We start from the raw sequence: 17048 nt of genomic DNA, 5'->3' as shown, positions 1-17048 counted from the left end.
TTTTTAGATTCCGCATATAGGGGATATCATATGATATTTCTCTTTCTCTGTCTGACTTACTTCACTCAGTATGACAATCTCTAGATCCATCCATGTTGCTGCAAATGGCATTATTTTGTTCTTTTTATGGCTGAGTAGTATTCCATTGTGGATCTGTACCACATCTTCTTCATCCATTCCTCTGCTGATGGACATTTAGGTTGCTTCCATGTCTTGGCTACTGTAACTCATGCTGCAATGAGCAGTGGGATGCATGGATCCTTTCGGGCCATTGTTTTCTCTGGATATATGCCCAGGAGTGGGATTGCAGGGTCAAGATACGGCCCAATTATTGGCATAAGTCCAGAATTACCTGTATTTATTAATTCAGCAATTAGATACTATTTGCTCACTCTGGGGTAGGCACTGAAGGCATAGAGATGAAAAAGCTTGGACGGTCCCTGCCCTCCAGGAGCACTCTATCTAGTGAAAGAGATGGTCGTGATGACTCCAATAGAATGTCTCATCATCACCTCAGCTGTATGTATTGCCTGCTGGAATATAAACCTCCTTAAAGGCAAGATTACTTCCTATAAACAGATCTGTCCCCCAAACCCAGAATAGGGCTTGGCACTTAGAAGACATTCAAACAATATCAATCAGATTAATAAATTTTTGGATGAATAGCATTAAGGAGATGTGATTAAAATATGGTAGAGAGAGTAGACAACTTCCTCTCTTGTTTTGAACTGTGTCTCTATTTTTTTAACCTTTTATTTTATATTGGAGTATAGCCGATTAACAATGTTGTTTCAGGTACCCAGCAAAGCGACTCAGCCATACATATACATGTATCCATTCTCCCCCAAACTCCCCTCCCATCCAGGCTGCCACATAACACTGAGCAGAGTTCCCTGTGCTATACAGTAGGTCCTTGTTGGTTATCCCTGTTAAATACAGCAGTGTGTACATGTCAATCCCATACTCCCTGACTATCCCTTCCCCCTACCCCTCCCCCACAGTACATATATACAATGGAATATTACTCACCCATTAAAAAGAATGAAATAATGCCATTTGCAGCAACATGGATGGATCTAGAGATTGTCATGCTGAGTGAAGTGTCAGAGAAAGAGAAATATCATATGATATCGCTTACATGCAGAATCTAAAAAGAAATGATACAAATGAACTTATTTACAAAACAGAAACAGACTCACAGACTTAGTGAACTCTGTCTCTTTCAATGCAGCCGCAGTAGAACCTTAAACAGTACCATAAGATTGGTCTTTAATCCCCATTTTCCCATGAGGAGACTCAAAGAGGGGCAGGAATTTGCTGAAGGTCATACAACTAAGAAAATGACCTAAATGAAAATCTAAATATCTGATACATACCTAAGTGAAACTTGATTTCAAGCCTGTGTGCTTCTACTGGACTCTTCACCATAACTTGTCCTAACCACGTAATGAAAACCTTAAAAAAAAACTAGGTCCTTTAAATAAGTCACCTTACCTGATTCCTAAAGGAACCTGCAAGGTGGGTTTTGGTCCTCTTCCCATCCTAATCACTTTTCTTCAGCCCACCAAGGATTGGCAGTGACCTTGTGTTATTGCCCTTCCATAGATTAGAAAACCAAAGGTGAGCAGTGAGTAAATGTCAGATATGTCAGTAAATGTCAGAACATTGGTCTTTCTGTTTCCAGACCACACACACTCCACAGCACTTTCACACCATGTGGGTGTCTTCAGAATCCAATCACATGTTTACTTGTTAAATGTACTGACAGCTAGACAGTGGCTAACTTTCAGTTGCATTGCCCCACACCAATACCTGTACGGTTAGCTTTTTGTTTTGTTTTGTTTTAATCTTAACTTCTGACACACTGTTTTATTTTATTTTTTAACTTTTTATTTTGTATTAGAGTTGATTAACAATGTTGTGTTAGTTTCAGATGTACAACAAAGTGATTCAATTATACATACACATGTATCTATTCTTTTTCAAATTCTTTTCCCAATTAGGTTGTTACAGAATATTGAGCAGAGTTCCCTGTGCTATGCAGTAGGTCCTTGTTGGTTATCCATTTTAAACATAACAGTGTGTATATGTCAGTCCCAAACTCCCTAACTATCCCTCCTCCCCCCTTTCCCCGCTGGTAACCATAAGTTTGTTCTCCGAGTCTGTGAGTCTGTTTCTGTTTTGTAAATAAAGTCATTTGTATCATTTCTTTTTAGCTTCTGCATATAAGTGACATCATATGATATTTCTCTTTCTCTGTCTGACTTACTTCACTCAGTGTGACAATCTCTAGGTCCATCCCATGTTGTTGAAGATGGCGTTATTTCATTCTTTTTTAATGGCGGAGTAATATTCCATTGTGTGTGTGTATATATATATATATATATATATATATATACCACATCCATTCTTCTGTTGATGGACATTTAGGTTGTTTCCATGTCTTGGCTATTGTAAACAGTGCTGCTATGAACACTGGGGTGCATGTATCCTTTCGGACCATGCTTTTCTCCAGGTATATGCCCAGGAGTGGGATTGCAGGATCATATGGTAGTGTACAGTTCCCTTTTTGGACCTGGCTGTAGGGCTTCACTTTTTTTTTTTTTTAGTGGTGAGATGGAACACATCAGACTTGAATCAGCTCTTAAAGTTTGGTCATTAGCACACTTTGTCCTTCAGAATGAGGAGTACAGCAGCAAAACTCAAGCACGTGAGAACAGAAAAGCATTCGTTCCTCGCCCTGAGTCTCCCCTGTCCCTTGGTGAGGTAGAGGACCAAGTTTCTGAATGACTGGGGAAAACTGTATAAGTAAATGATGACCAGAAAAACACTACTTGTAATTCTATGCTTGACAGTGAAGATAATGCCTTATCTTGGCAGTTTTCATTAGGGTCTCCTGCCATCCACCCCTCCTGATACAGGTCACCAATATTGGCAATCTAGACCCTCTGCCGGCCCCACTCTCCTAAGCGGGCAATGTCCACGGGAGAAAGGCCTGCTGTAACTAGACTATGTCATACTGTTATGGCCTGTGGGGCAGATATAATAACAGAAAACAGGAAACTTCCTTTCCTCCATTTACTCCATCGTCTAATTTACAAAATGGGTGCACATACGTCATGCCACACAAATGCCATGGTCATGTTGTAGGAGATGATTAGGGCTGGGATCTGCCCTCAACTGTGCCCAAATATTCTGTGACTTTGAGACATCACCTCCTTCTTCTGGACCTTGGTTTCTCCATTAAAAACAAACATACAAACAAGCAACAACAGTAAGACACTCAAGATGATTTAACTTGAGAATCAGCAAGTTCTCTCTGACTTCTCATAGTCCATGATACTGTTTTAGGATTTTCAGGGATATCTTAAGTCCATCAAGAATTATACAGGTTCCATACATATGTGTTAGTATATGGTATTTGTTTTTCTCCTTCTGACTTACTTCGCTTTGTATGAAGTGAAGTTAAGACTCTAGGTCCATCCACCTCACAACAAATAACTCAATTTCGTTTCTTTTTATGGCTGAGTAATATTCCATTGTATATATGTGCCACATCTCCCTTATCCATTCATGTGTCGATGGACACTTAGGTTGCTTCCATGTCCTGGCTATTGTAAATAGTGCTGCAGTGAACATTGTGGTACATGACTCTTTCTGAATTATGGTTTTCTCAGGGTATACACACATGGAATCTAAAAAAAAAATGGTTCTGATGAAGCTAGGGGCAGGACAGGAATAAAGACACAGACATAGAGAATGGACTTGAGGACACGGGGAGGGGGAAGTGTAAGCTGGGGCGAAGTGAGAGAGTAACATTGACATATATACTACCAAATGTAAAATGGATGGCTAGTGGGAAGCAGCCTCTTAGCACAAGGAGATCAGCTCAGTGCTTTGCGACCACCTTGAGGGGTGGGATAGGGATGATGGGAGGCAGACACAAGAGGGAGGGGATATGGGGATACATGTATACATATAGCTGATTCACCTTGTCATACAGCAGAAACTAACACAACATTGTAAAGCAATTATACTCCAATAAAGACGTTAAAAAAAAAAGAATTATACAGGGCATCACATCCATTCTTCGGGAGATGCAGGTCCCACGTGAAACTCACATTTTCTAGTCATCAGGCTTGGGAAGAGAAATATCTTTATTTCACAATGTCCCCCAAAGAACAGAGCTGCCAAAATGTGTCATTGTGTGGACTCCCCGTAGTGATACCCTCATGTGGTTTCTCGCCGGTTTCCTCACAGGGTTAAGACAGAGGAGGTTCTTGTGCACACAATTGAACAGGGGAAAGGTAAACATCCAAGCTACTTGAATTCAGAAGCACCTCTGTTTTGTCCTCACTTGAATTTAATTTCCAAATCACAATATTACTGATTTAAATAGAAAGTCCAGAGGTGCCAGGGAACAGTAAAAATAGAAGCTAGAATGACAGAGGGGACCATCCTCCAGTAAGTGGTATCTGACTCATTAACAGACAGAAACGAAAATTGATTTATAAATGATCTTGGGGAGGTAAAGGCTGCTGCCTACATTTTAAAGTTAATGTGTAATTATATATGAAATTCTTAATTACACTCGTAATCCTTAATTACGCAAGCAGTATAGGAATACATTTCCCTTTTCAAAAATTAAAACACTGCAGATAGGGCTTCCCTGGTGGTGCAGTGGTTAAGAATCTGCCTGCCAATGCAGGGGACACGGGTTCGAGCCCTGGTCTAGGAAGATCCCACATGCCACGGAACAACTAAGCCCGTGCACCACAACTACCGAGGCTGCGTGCCACAACTACTGAAGCCTGAGCGCCTAGAGCCCGTGCTCCGCAACAAGAGAAGCCACCGCAATGAGAAGCCGGCACCCCAACAAAGAGTAGACCCCCTGCTTGCCACGACTAGAGAAAGCCCATGTGCAGCAACGAACACCCAATGCAGCCAAAAATAAATAAATAAGTAAATAAATAAAAACACTGCAGATAAGCTGATGTCCTCACTGATCAGACCTCACTCTCTCCATCCTGAATTCCTGTTTGATGCATATCCTGTAAGAACATTTTCCTTGATTTTACATAATTTTGATATATATTGATAGATCCATAAAATTATATCATTTTGTAGTACATTAATTGTTATTGATTTTAATAGCACATATAATTTTATTCTACAACTTGTCACTCAGTGAAATGACTTGAGTTTCCACCCATATTCCTATATACATTTATGTTGTTTCAAGTTTTTCACTTTAAACATGACTGCAGTGAGCATTTCTGTACCTGCCCCTTTGGGTACATATGGGTCGTGGGTGAATTGTTCTTCAAAAGAAGCTGTATCATTTTATAGTTCTACCGTTTCCTGTTTAAGTGTCAACACTTCATATTATTTCCAAACTCTCTTGATTTTGCCACTCTATGGGTGAAAAATGGTATCTTATTGTTTTAGCTTGTATTTATTTATTTATTTATGAGAGAGTTGAGTATCTTTTCATTGTATATTTTCTGTTATGTACTGTATATATTATATGATCACTTTTCTATTGGGTTATTTGCATTGATTTTTAGGAATACTGATTTTTTCCAATATTTGTTACAGATGTATTCTCCCAAGTTGCAGACACCATGCCCCTTCCCCCCTTAAGATATTTGTGTGTGTTTCCTAAGAATAACGATATTCTTTTATGTAACCACAGTCCCGATATTAAATTCAAGAAATTTTACATTGAGGCTATAATTTTACCTAGTCTAACCCCTCATATTCCAATTATTTACTTGTCCCAATAATATTCTTAATAACCTTGTTTACTCTTTTTTTTTTTTTTGCGGTACGCGGGCCTCTCACTGTTGTAGCTTCTCCCGTTGCGGAGCACAGGCTCCGGACGCGCAGGCTCAGCGGCCATGGCTCACGGGCCCAGCCTCTCCGCGGCATGTGGGATCTTCCCGGACCACCAGGGAAGCCCATCCCTCATATTCTTAATCACTCTCTTAATGTCATTGTCCTCACTCTGTCCCCTCCTGTGATCTCATCCTCAGGCTGCTCTGGGCTACTTCTCCCTGACTCAGTTTCCCAGTGCTTTCTTGTGTCCTTTAGAATTCCATGTGCTTTTTTTCTTTTTAAAATTTTTACTGGAGTAGCGTTGATTTACAATGTTGTGTTAGTTTCAGGCTTATAGCAAAGTGAATCAGTTATACATAGACATATATCCAGCTGAAAATGGGACAAAGGACCACTGGATGAGCTTTGCTATTGTCTTGAGTGGGACATTAACAGATAGAAAAAACAGTTGAAAACTCCCTGTCTTTGGTGTCCTAAAAATTTCCTACCTTTTGAGTAAAAGAATCATGATAAAGTCTCACTGAAAGGGGAATGTGTCCTTTGATTTTGAGGCTTTGCAGCAGACGCATGCAGCTGGGCAGGGCCAAGGGAAGATGCTCCGCTTTTTCCAGGTCTCCTCTGACCAGGTGCTGGGCTGGAGCTGAAAGCCACAAACTCCAAGCTCACCAGAGCATCTCAAGTCATGGATATCAACCCAACCTGATCAAGAAGGTGGGCACCAAAAAAAAAGAAGAAGAAGAAGGCGGGCACCACAGCTCCTGTTTCCACCCCTGGTGACCAACAGTGACCAAATAAGCCTTCCAGGGCTATGGGATCTACCCCGAGGAAGAAAGAGAGAGGAGAGCCTGTGATGGAATTCTGGACTGCTCTGAGTTCATCATCCTGAGCTGACCGCTCAGTCACAGGAGTGGGCTGAATATTCTGAAAGCATCTGGATTAAGACATCTGCCGGAGGGTGGGCTGGAATATCAGAGACAGAAATTAAGGGCAGTTTTAGAAATAAATGAAAGACTACGTATTCGTATCCAAGTCTAGGTCTGCTGAAATATTTTACCTCTCATGTAAAATTCTCTTAAACCTCCCTTTAAACCTCATCTTTAGTCTAATGAGGACCTCTGGTACCTTGATCCTCGACTGTCTCCTCAACCTTCAGCCTCCTCTTGCCCTCATTTCCCACCCCTGATGTCTAAACCCACAGGACCTGCTTCCCTGATGATGCACTTATTTCTTGCCCTTTTCTCATACCTACTGAGAAAAATACTAGCCTGTATCCACACAACTGCCTGCTTCTTCCAGTCCGATACCTTGGCTTCTGAGTGCTGTTGGAGAAAATTAAATAACCATGCAGATTAGGGTCATTATAGATGTGTGACCTCCGAGCTCAACAAGGCCTTCCACATTGCTTGGAAATACTTTCTTATTTCTCAAGTCAGCTTTCATTTACATTTTTTCTCAGTAAACTCTCCTGATACCTCCTAGCCACCCCACCACTCATCTTCCACCCACCTTCTCTTCCCCTGATATTCATGTACACATGTACACACTGCCCATCGGGAAAGTAGAAGTTGTCAGACTAGACTTCTTGGAGCTCAGTATTTTGGAAAACTGTTTTATTGTCTGGGGTTTTAGTTTTGATGGTGTCTTTTTAGTACTCATATAAATTCTTACTGTAGGTTTCTGGAAGGGAAACCTAATACAGTAAGTTCTCTACATATGAACCTTCAAGTTGCAAACTTTCAAAGATGCAAACGTGCATCTAGTTCCAGCAAGGAACCAGAACCTGTGCCATCCACGTCAGGCGTGAGTGACATCACAGCTCGCCCTCTGTCTCCTGTTGCTGACGATCCTTCAGCTCTACCATCTCCCACCTCCTCTCCCTCCTCCAGTCAGTAACTCTTCTTGCCTGTTCACTCGATGCCAGCCCCTGGATGCCAGCTCTTGTACTGTACTACTGTACTTTTCAAGGTACTGTACTGAAAGAGTCAATGTTTTCTTTACTTTTTGTTTGTTTTTTAATGTATTATTTGTGTGAAAAGTATTATAAACCAATTACAGTACAGTACTATATAGCCAGTTGTGTTAACTGGGTACCTAAGCTAACTTTGTTGGACTTAAAAATACATTGGACTTACGAATGTGCTCTGGGAATGCAACTCGTTCGTATGTGGGGGACTTAATGTACCTGTTCCAACTTCCCTAGTTTTCCTTTAATGAAAAAACAAAAACAGGGCTTCCCTGGTGGCGCAGTGGTTGAGAGTCCGCCTGCCGATGCAGGGGACACGGGTTCGTGCCCCGGTCCGGGAAGATCCCACATGCCGCGGAGCGGCTGGGCCCGTGAGCCATGGCCGCTGAGCCTGCGCGTCCGGAGCCTGTGCTCTGCAACGAGAGAGGCCACAACAGTGAGAGGCCTGCGTACTGCAAAAAACAAACAAACAAACAAACAAAAAACCCAATCCGTCCCCTCCACTACCACAACAACAAAAACACCTTCAAAGGTAATGGAAAAAGTCAAAGTAGTACACAGGCAGAGAAATTAGTTTCCTAGAAAGAAAATCAGCTGGCTCAGACTTTTCCTTCACAATATTAAATTCCAGAAGATAATGAGAGTTTTTTGCAGAACGTTTTTGGGGAAAAGAAATCTAAATACAATAATTTTTTAATAAGAGAAGGCAAAGAATGACATCAAAGATAAACACATGACCATACATCCCATCACTCAGATACCTTTCTTGCAAAAACTACTCAAAATTTTCCTGTGGACAGACAGATAAATTAAATACATGAGTGGAGAAGTTGAAGCTTAAAAGAAAGTGGTGGGGGGCTTCCCTGGTGGCGCAGTGGTTGAGAGTCCGCCTGCCGATGCAGGGGACACGGGTTCGTGCCCCGGTCTGGGAAGATCCCACGTGCCGCGGAGCGGCTGGGCTCGTCAGCCATGGCTGCTGGGCCCGCGCGTCCGGAGCCTGTGCTCCGCAACGGGAGAGGCCACAGCAGTGAGAGGTCTGCGTGCCGCAAAAAAAAAAAAAAGAAAAAAAGAAAGTGGAAGAAAGCTTGGAATTCCATTTAATGCTAGAGTGGATCGTATCTATAGTGTTCGCAAATACATTATAGTTAGAAAATTGAAGGAAAAAGCCAAGAAGTTTCTTGTAAAGATTTAGAAGAGAAATAACAACCACCATGTGATGCTCATCTGACTCTTAAGTCTATGTAGACCTCACCACAGCTGCCCACTCCCCAGGAGCGGGCCCCGATAGACACGAACAGACCCCTCAGCTGTGTCTGTACTAGGTCATTCTGCTTCACTGGCCACAGGCAGGCATCTGACTCAAGCTAAGCCCTTAATCATCCCTACCCAGAGTCTGAATCTTGTACTGAGGGACGCAGCACCTGAGCACCTTTAAACTGAGCTATGTCAGAGTCCTCCAGAGTGAAGGCTCGTGAATCCCTCCACCTAGGACCACTGAATCTGCCCTGGTCCCTGTCCATCTCAAGGCATGGCCACATCAACAAATGTCCTCTTTAAGTTAAGCTAGCCATGGTCCATCTCTGCTATTGTTGACCAAACGAAGCTTAACTAATGCAGAAGTTGCTGCGAGCAGTGGAGATTTTCAATTATCAGGATTTTAAAAGAAGCGTGGTGAGGAGAGAAGTGAGGATGTGCTTGAGACAGGCTGGGACCTGGGACCTGGGACCCTTTGCTGCAGTGCTTGCACCTGGACGAACATCTCCTTGAGAAACAAAATACAAAGAAACTATGAGGGACTTAAAATAACTGCATGCATGCCCAGTTGGGGCAAATTATGGACAATAAGATACAAAAAGATCAAAAACCCAAGTGCCATTTCTGAAGAGCGGGAACAAAAGCAGGGTACGGCACATGCGCCCTGCACACGACACCACCTAAGGGGTGGGCAAAACACCTAAGCCACCCCTCCAGCCCGACCCCTGGACACACCCCTACCCTCACCCCATATAAGGAGCAAGCTCGCCCCCCCACCCCAGCTAGTGAGCAAGGGAACCTGGTGTTTGTTCTCGCTCCCCTCTGCTGCAGCAGGGGTCCCAATAAAGCCTTGTCTGAATTTCTTTTCTGGCCTCTGATCAATTTCTATTAATTGAGGAGGTCAAGAACTCTGGTCGGTAACATGCTCACCTTCCTATCCTTGTCTGGGAAGGTGGCAATCTTTTCCATGAAATAGTGACATAATTAGTGAAACTGTTGCCTATTTGCTCTTGGGACTTGATTCAAGAGTAATTTCATAGGATTTTAGCATGTTTCAGTTACTTCTTTAGACTTTATGGTACAAGACGAGAGATACAAACTCCAGTCCAAGATAGCCATTCTAAAAATTGATAGAGAATAGCCTAAAGTATGTGACTCTGTGAAACAAGGCCTTTTACGGACAGCACCAGAAATCTGAGGCAGCTGAGGATCAAATAATCATATACCTTGCCAAACTGCAGCAGTCAACTTGGCCGGTTCATCTTCTTTTTAAAGCTAAAGTTAGTGTCCTGATCAGAAAATGGTAGAGTTACGGCACTTCGGAGATGTCACGTCTGGAAGAGGCCAGAGGAGTCAGGGCATCCTGGGATTTCCTGTTGCCCCGTTTGTTCCTCCAAATCACCTTCAAAAGAAAATGAGTGGAAGGGGACTTCCCTGGTGGTCCAGTGGTTAAGACTTCTCCTTCCAATGCAGGGGGTGCGGGTTCGATCCCTGGTCAGGGAGCTAAGATCCCACATGCCTCACGGCCAAAAAAACCCAAAACATAAAACAGAAGCAGTAGTGTAACAAACTCAATAAAGACTTTAAAAATGGTCCACATCAAAAAAATCTTAAAAAAAAAAAAAGAAAGAAAATGAGTCGAAGAAGGGATAATCCCCAAAGACTGTGAGCCTGGAAAAGAGAGGGTCAACATCGTGTTAGATTTCCTTGCCAGATGGGACTTCAGCTCACCTCCCATAGGGGAAAAGGAATTTGGTGAATCACACGAGGTAGGGCCCTATTTGCATGTATGAGGGAAAAGGATGTGTGCATGTACGTTTGCACATGCGTGTAAGCCTGTACGCTGGGAAGTCAAGGGGAAGAATGTAGTGAACATCTATTGCTTGATTCGCTCACCTTCTCTTATTTTTCTGGAAAAGGACTTTGTTCTCCTCCATCTACATGGAGAAGAGGAAGCCGTGTTTACACAATATTGCCCTGTCTCCTGGCTACCTAACTCAAGCTCTATTGGATTCAAGCTGAATCAAAGTCCTTTCTCACAAATTTCAAATTCGAATTAAGATATTGAAATATCAGCCTGTCTGCTCTCTGTGTCTGGATGACACATTCTGGAGCCATTACCAGTGACTGAATTCCTTCATGTGAACTAGAGAAAGAAAGCTGGACTGCAGGGCAAGCGAAGTATCAAAAATGCATGCTGAGCAGAACACACAGGAAAGATCTGCCTGAATCTTTAACGCTGCTCCAGTCTGTCTGCGAAAGCTGACTGCATCCTTGACTGGGATTAATGTTTCCTTGATTTGCATGATTCCTTTAAATTCTTCATATAACATGCTTAGTAGGCACCCTTTGGCTTAAGGTTTCTATTTCTAGCAACAAAGAGAATTTTAATAGCCATGATCATATATAGAATTTACATTTTTTAACTTTATCTTACGTATATTACCCTTCTCTCGTTTCATCAACATCTTTAACGAACTTTTATCACAGCTCTTATGACAGTGAACAGCAATTATTTTGCACATAGACCACCACTATACTATGAATTTATGAAGAGTCAGGATGGTGTGTTATTCATCTCTCTTTTTTTTTTTTTTTTTTTTTTTGCAGTACGCGGGCCTCTCACTGTTGTGGCCTCTCCCGCTGCGGAGCACAGGCTCCGGACGTGCAGGCTCAGAGGCCGTGGCTCACGGGCCCAGCCGCTCTGCGGCATGTGGGATCCTCCCAGACCGGGGCATGAACCCATGTCCCCCGCATCGGCAGGCGGACTCTCAACCACTGCGCCACCAGGGAAGCCCTGTTATTCATCTCTTGATCCCCAGACTATCAAGGGCTAAGTTGTCTCACTGAGCACCTAAAACCAGGTGGCAGTGTCTGCAGTGGGAACAGAATTTCCTGCCTTGGCTACTGCTTCCGAGGGAAGCTCCTGACTCACCTGAGAGTCATGATGTGTCCTTGTCACCCCAGCACAAGAAGGCCAGGAGATTGAGATAATGGGGACAAGTGGAAAATTTCTAGGGGAATCAACAAGCTCCAGCACGTCTAGAGCTGTACTGCCCAGTATCCCAACCAGTAGCCCCACGTGGCTCATTGAACACTTGAAACGTGGCCAGTCCGGAGTGAGATGTGCTGTTAGCATAGCATACGCACTGGCTTGTGAAGACACAGTAGGAGAAATACAATATAAAGTATCCCGTTAATAATGTTTACACTGATTACATGATCTATACTATATTGCTTTATATAAAATATGTTATTAAAATTAATTTCACCTGTTTCTTTGTACCATTTTTTCCAAATTCTGTTTTTTTATTGAGGTATAATTAACATATAGCGTTATGTTGGTTTTAGGTATGCTACATAATGATTCAATATTTCCATGTATTATGAAATGATCATCGCAATAAGTCTAATTAACATCCGTCACCATACATAGTCATAATTTTCTTCTTGTGATAAGAACTTTCAAGATCTATTCTCTGAAACAACTTTCAAATAGGCAATACAGTATCATTAACTATAGTCACATGCTGTACATTGCATCCCCAGGACTTATTTTATAACTGAAAGTTTGTACCTTCTGACCCCCTTTACCCAGTTCACACCTCTCCCCGACTCCTGACCTCTGACAGCCAACAATCTGTTCTCTGCATCTTCCAGTTTGTTTTTTTCTTTTTGTACCTTTTTAACATAGTTACTAGAAAACAAAACGACACATGTGGCTCTCCCTGCATTTCTGCTGGACCGTGCTGTAGACTTTCTTTGACTGAGGATAGAGAACAGGGAAAAAGGAGGAGATGCAGGAGGGGGGAAAGGAAGGCGAAGGAAGAGGAATTGTCTTTTTTCCGTGAGGAACTTTGCTTCAAAGTTAACATTCACTGAACACTTACTATGCTGCAGGCACCAAGCAGAGAACTTTTACATGTAATATTTCATTTCATCTTCACAACAGCCGTATAAGGTTTCTATTACAACGATCCCCACGTTATTGATGAGGAAACTTAGGAAAGTGCAAGTAATTGGCCCAAGGTCCTATAGAGAGTGAAATGGTAGAGCTGGGGTGTGCCCAGGAGCCACGCCCATGCTCTCAATCCTTTATTCTTCATCCTCTGTCCTCTGTGTAGTCCAAGCTAGAAGCTCTGTGTATGTTCTTGCTGACTTCTCCCAGAATCTCTGGGCCAAAGCTGCATTGTGTAATTTTCTTTAGTAGAGAGTTCACTGTTTTTTCCTTGAGCAAACATAAGAGGAGTCCTGGTAGATTCAGTGATTCTGGATATCAGATCTCAAACCTAGCCTCCCTGGGACCATCACCACCCTGCATCCCTTCATGGTAGAGATGGAAGAAGCCGGATTCTCTGAAACCCTGGCTCAAGAAAATTGGATGGGACCTAATCAGCTGGAAAAACAAGGCTGCAAATTGATCCTGACATGGGAAGTCATCAAGTACCTGCAATGAAATTTCCAAGCTGTCAAAACTGTTCAATATGCATTCACTTAGAGCGTGCGGGATTAAGAATTCCAATTCTCCACCAGACACCAGTGACGAGCGGAGAAAATGAATGGGGCATTATGAATCTAATCTTCTGATGCTAATTATCCCTGGAATAGCACAGGACACAAACACCATCTTCCCCTGTAACAGCCTTGAGAGTGCAATTGGATTTCCATCTGGTTCTTTGTAACCAGGGACCTCACCACTTGGAAGATGAGCTACAGTGCTTACTTAACACAGCAGGGATCCAGTCCTGGATGATGGCTGTGCACCATCTGGCCTCTCTTGGCACCAGACAGCAATGCTGGGTCCTTTCAAGTCAGGCGATGGCACCAGGGCTCCCTGGAGTTTCTCAGTCCAGGCCTGACTACAGGGCTGAATGCAGGACACACATCTCAGGAGCTCTGGTGTACCAGTGTCCTAGGGCTGTCATAACAAAGTACCACAGACTGGGTGGCTTAAACAACAGGAATGTATTGTATCCCAGTTCTGGAGGCTAAAAGCCCCAAATCAAGGTCTTGGCAGTGTTGGTTCCTTTCGAGGGTTGTCATGGAGAATCTGTTCCATGCCTCTCCTCTAGCTTTTTCTGGTTTGTTGACAATCGTTGGGGCTCCTCGGCTTGTAGAATCATCACCCCAATCTCCACTCTCATGTTCACACAGAGTTCTCTCCCTGTGTGTGTTTGTCTCTGTGTCCAACTTCCTTCTTTTCATAAGAACACAAGCCATACTGGATTAGGGTCCACCCTGATGACCTCGTCTTTACTGGATCATCTACAAAGACCTTGTTTCCAAATAAAAGTCACATTGACAGGTACTGGGGTTAGGACTTCAGCATCTTTGGAGGAGACGCAATTCAGTCCACAGCACCTGGGATGGCCGGTGTTCCCTAGGAGCACAATCCTGTCCCTAAACAACGGTCCAGCTTGGAGGCAAAGTCATCTGTCCACTTGACTATTCCCTGCCACAGACATGGTTTTTCCCTGGGACCCTTGCTGTGGTGGCTGGGGACAGGCAGTGCCCTGTCTCTCTCGAGCCCCTGGAGCCCTTGGGAGAAAAAGTTCCAGAGCCATGACTGTCTTGCTCTGTGCCAGCTCGGGCACCCAAGGGTGGGGTGGGTGGGGGCAGAATGTACCTGTCTCTGTCTTTATTCTTCGCCTGCACCTGTAACAGGCAGTGTGTCACCTAGACCCATATTCAGGTCTAGGCTCTGCCATTTACCCTCTGTGTGACCTTGGAACGTCCTTGGACCTTGTTCAGCCTCATTCTTCTCATCTGTCAGTAGGGACCAGGATGCTCACTTCCTGCCACACGCTGTGCTGAGGAGGGGGTCTGGGTAAGGCACGCTACACAGGGTCTGGTGCAGAGTTGGTGGGTAATAAACAGTAGCTTCCATCACTAAGCCTCGCTTAGGCAGAGCCTGACTTGGGAGGGAAGCAGCTCCCACCCTCTGAGAGGCCACCCAGCAGATGTCATTCTGAGGACCAGCATTTCCAGCAACCATTTCTTCTGACTAACCACATGCGTGCCTGGCTTCACACACTCTTGAAGATTCTCACTGTACAGTCTGTCGGCATTTGAGTCCCAGGGACAAATGCTGGGCTCAGCAGCCCTGGAGTTGGGAGCAAGATGCAGAGAGGGAGAGAAAATGCATGTTAATGAAGGAGACTGGAAGACTAATAAAGAATTCCATTCGTGAGGATCTACCAGAAAAACAACACCCTTTGTCCAATCTCCCAGGGTCCAATTAGACCACTGCTTTGGCAAACTTGATTTTGAGAGGTGAGTATTCTTTCGTCTGTGTCTTAGAGAAGAAAGGAGGAAAAGAGGAAGGGAGGAAGGAAAAGAAGAGAAGAGAGGAGAGGAGAGGGTGGGAGGAGAGGGGAGGGGAAGGGCGGGGAGAGGGACAGAGAAGGGGAGAGGGAGAGGAAGCAATTGAGAAAAATCTATGCTTCTCTTCCTGGGGTACACGTTCATCTTCTCTGATGAACTCTTTCTCAAAAGACTGATGCACGAGTTACTCGGACCCCTCTGGCTCCAGGGATGGGTCAGCTACACGCCTGGTGTAGGGTGGACCAGGCTGGCAAGACAGAGGGCTCTCCTTCTGGGGGCTGCTGTGTCCTCTCGCTGTTGCCTTGCTGAAGAGGCATTGCATGAATGGAGTCACCTTCTGTACCTCTCTGGGACTTAGTGTTTCCATCTCCAAGACAGGAGTGGGTGGACTAGACGACCTCTAGGTGTCCTTTCACTATCAGCGCGTCTCTCTACCAACCACCGATGCAGGTCGCATTGTGCACAAAAGTTACCCAACTGAGGAAGCAGGTCACTCTGGGAAACCAGCGTGCACTTCATGTGCCAGGCTTTGCTCCATGGCTGAGGCCACACCCACAGGAGAACATAGGCACCTGTTCCTCCTTTGTCTGCCCAGAAGGGTTACACTTTTCTAATTCATCTGCCCAGGAGGGGCTATTTTCTGATTTGTCCATGAAAGGGAGTCTTTCTTCTAATTCAAAAAGAAGTACTGGGACTTCCCTGGTGGTCCAGTGGTTAAGACACCATGCTTCCACTGCAAGAGGTACGGGTTCTATCCCTGGTTGGAAAACTAACATCCCACATGCTGTGTGGTGCAGTAATAAATAAATAAATAAATAAATAAATATTTTTTAAAAAAGATAATAGATTGAAATGTCAAAACATAGCGGAAATTTAAAAAAAAAAAAAAAAAAAAAGAAGTACTGTGTGGGCTAACATCCACCCTACAACCAACTGCAACAAGAATGACCCAGTAATTTTCATCCAAGTGTGGGAACAGGAAGCTCATCTTAGGCTTTGGTTTTCTAGATCTTTTCCAGAATGTTCTGTAAAGCCAGGCTTTGAAGTTATGCTCCAAAAGGTACTTTCCTTTCCTTGAATCTTCATGATGCAGTGATAGGGGGAGGGGTGGCTTCCCATTGATGTCCATTATTAACACCTTCCTTATGTGTTAGAGACCCAGGCTTACCACGCTGGCCCACGCCATGCCTCTTTGAACTTACGTGATGGTTAATTCTATGTGTCAACTTGGCTTGGTCACCATTTCCAGATATTTGCCCAAACACTGATTCAGACACTGCTGTGAATGCATTTTTTAAGATGAGATTAACATTTAAATCAGTGGACTTTGAGTAGAACACATTAGCCTCCATAATATGGGGGTGGGGCTTGTCTGATCAGTTGAAGGCCTCAAGAGAAAAAAGATGGACTCCCCCAAAGAAGAGAGAATTCTGCCTCCAGACTGCCTTGTGGGTTCAGGCTACAGCATCAACAGTTCCCTGAGTCTATACCCTATTTCCAGGTTGTCTCCCTCTCTGACTTGGTCCTAGTTTTGTGCCCCCTGTGAAATCTAGGTCTTCAGGAAAGGGTGTGCTAGGAGAGTGAATGAAAGAATTTTTCTGGGTTTCCAACCAAATAGGTCTCTCCGTATCTGTTGAGGATGCCAACAGGAAAACAAGTCTGGGTGGAA

This window comes from Phocoena phocoena, chromosome 2 (assembly GCF_963924675.1).
Source record: "Phocoena phocoena chromosome 2, mPhoPho1.1, whole genome shotgun sequence".
Lineage (NCBI taxonomy): Eukaryota > Metazoa > Chordata > Mammalia > Artiodactyla > Phocoenidae > Phocoena > Phocoena phocoena.
This window is presented reverse-complemented; position numbering follows the sequence as displayed.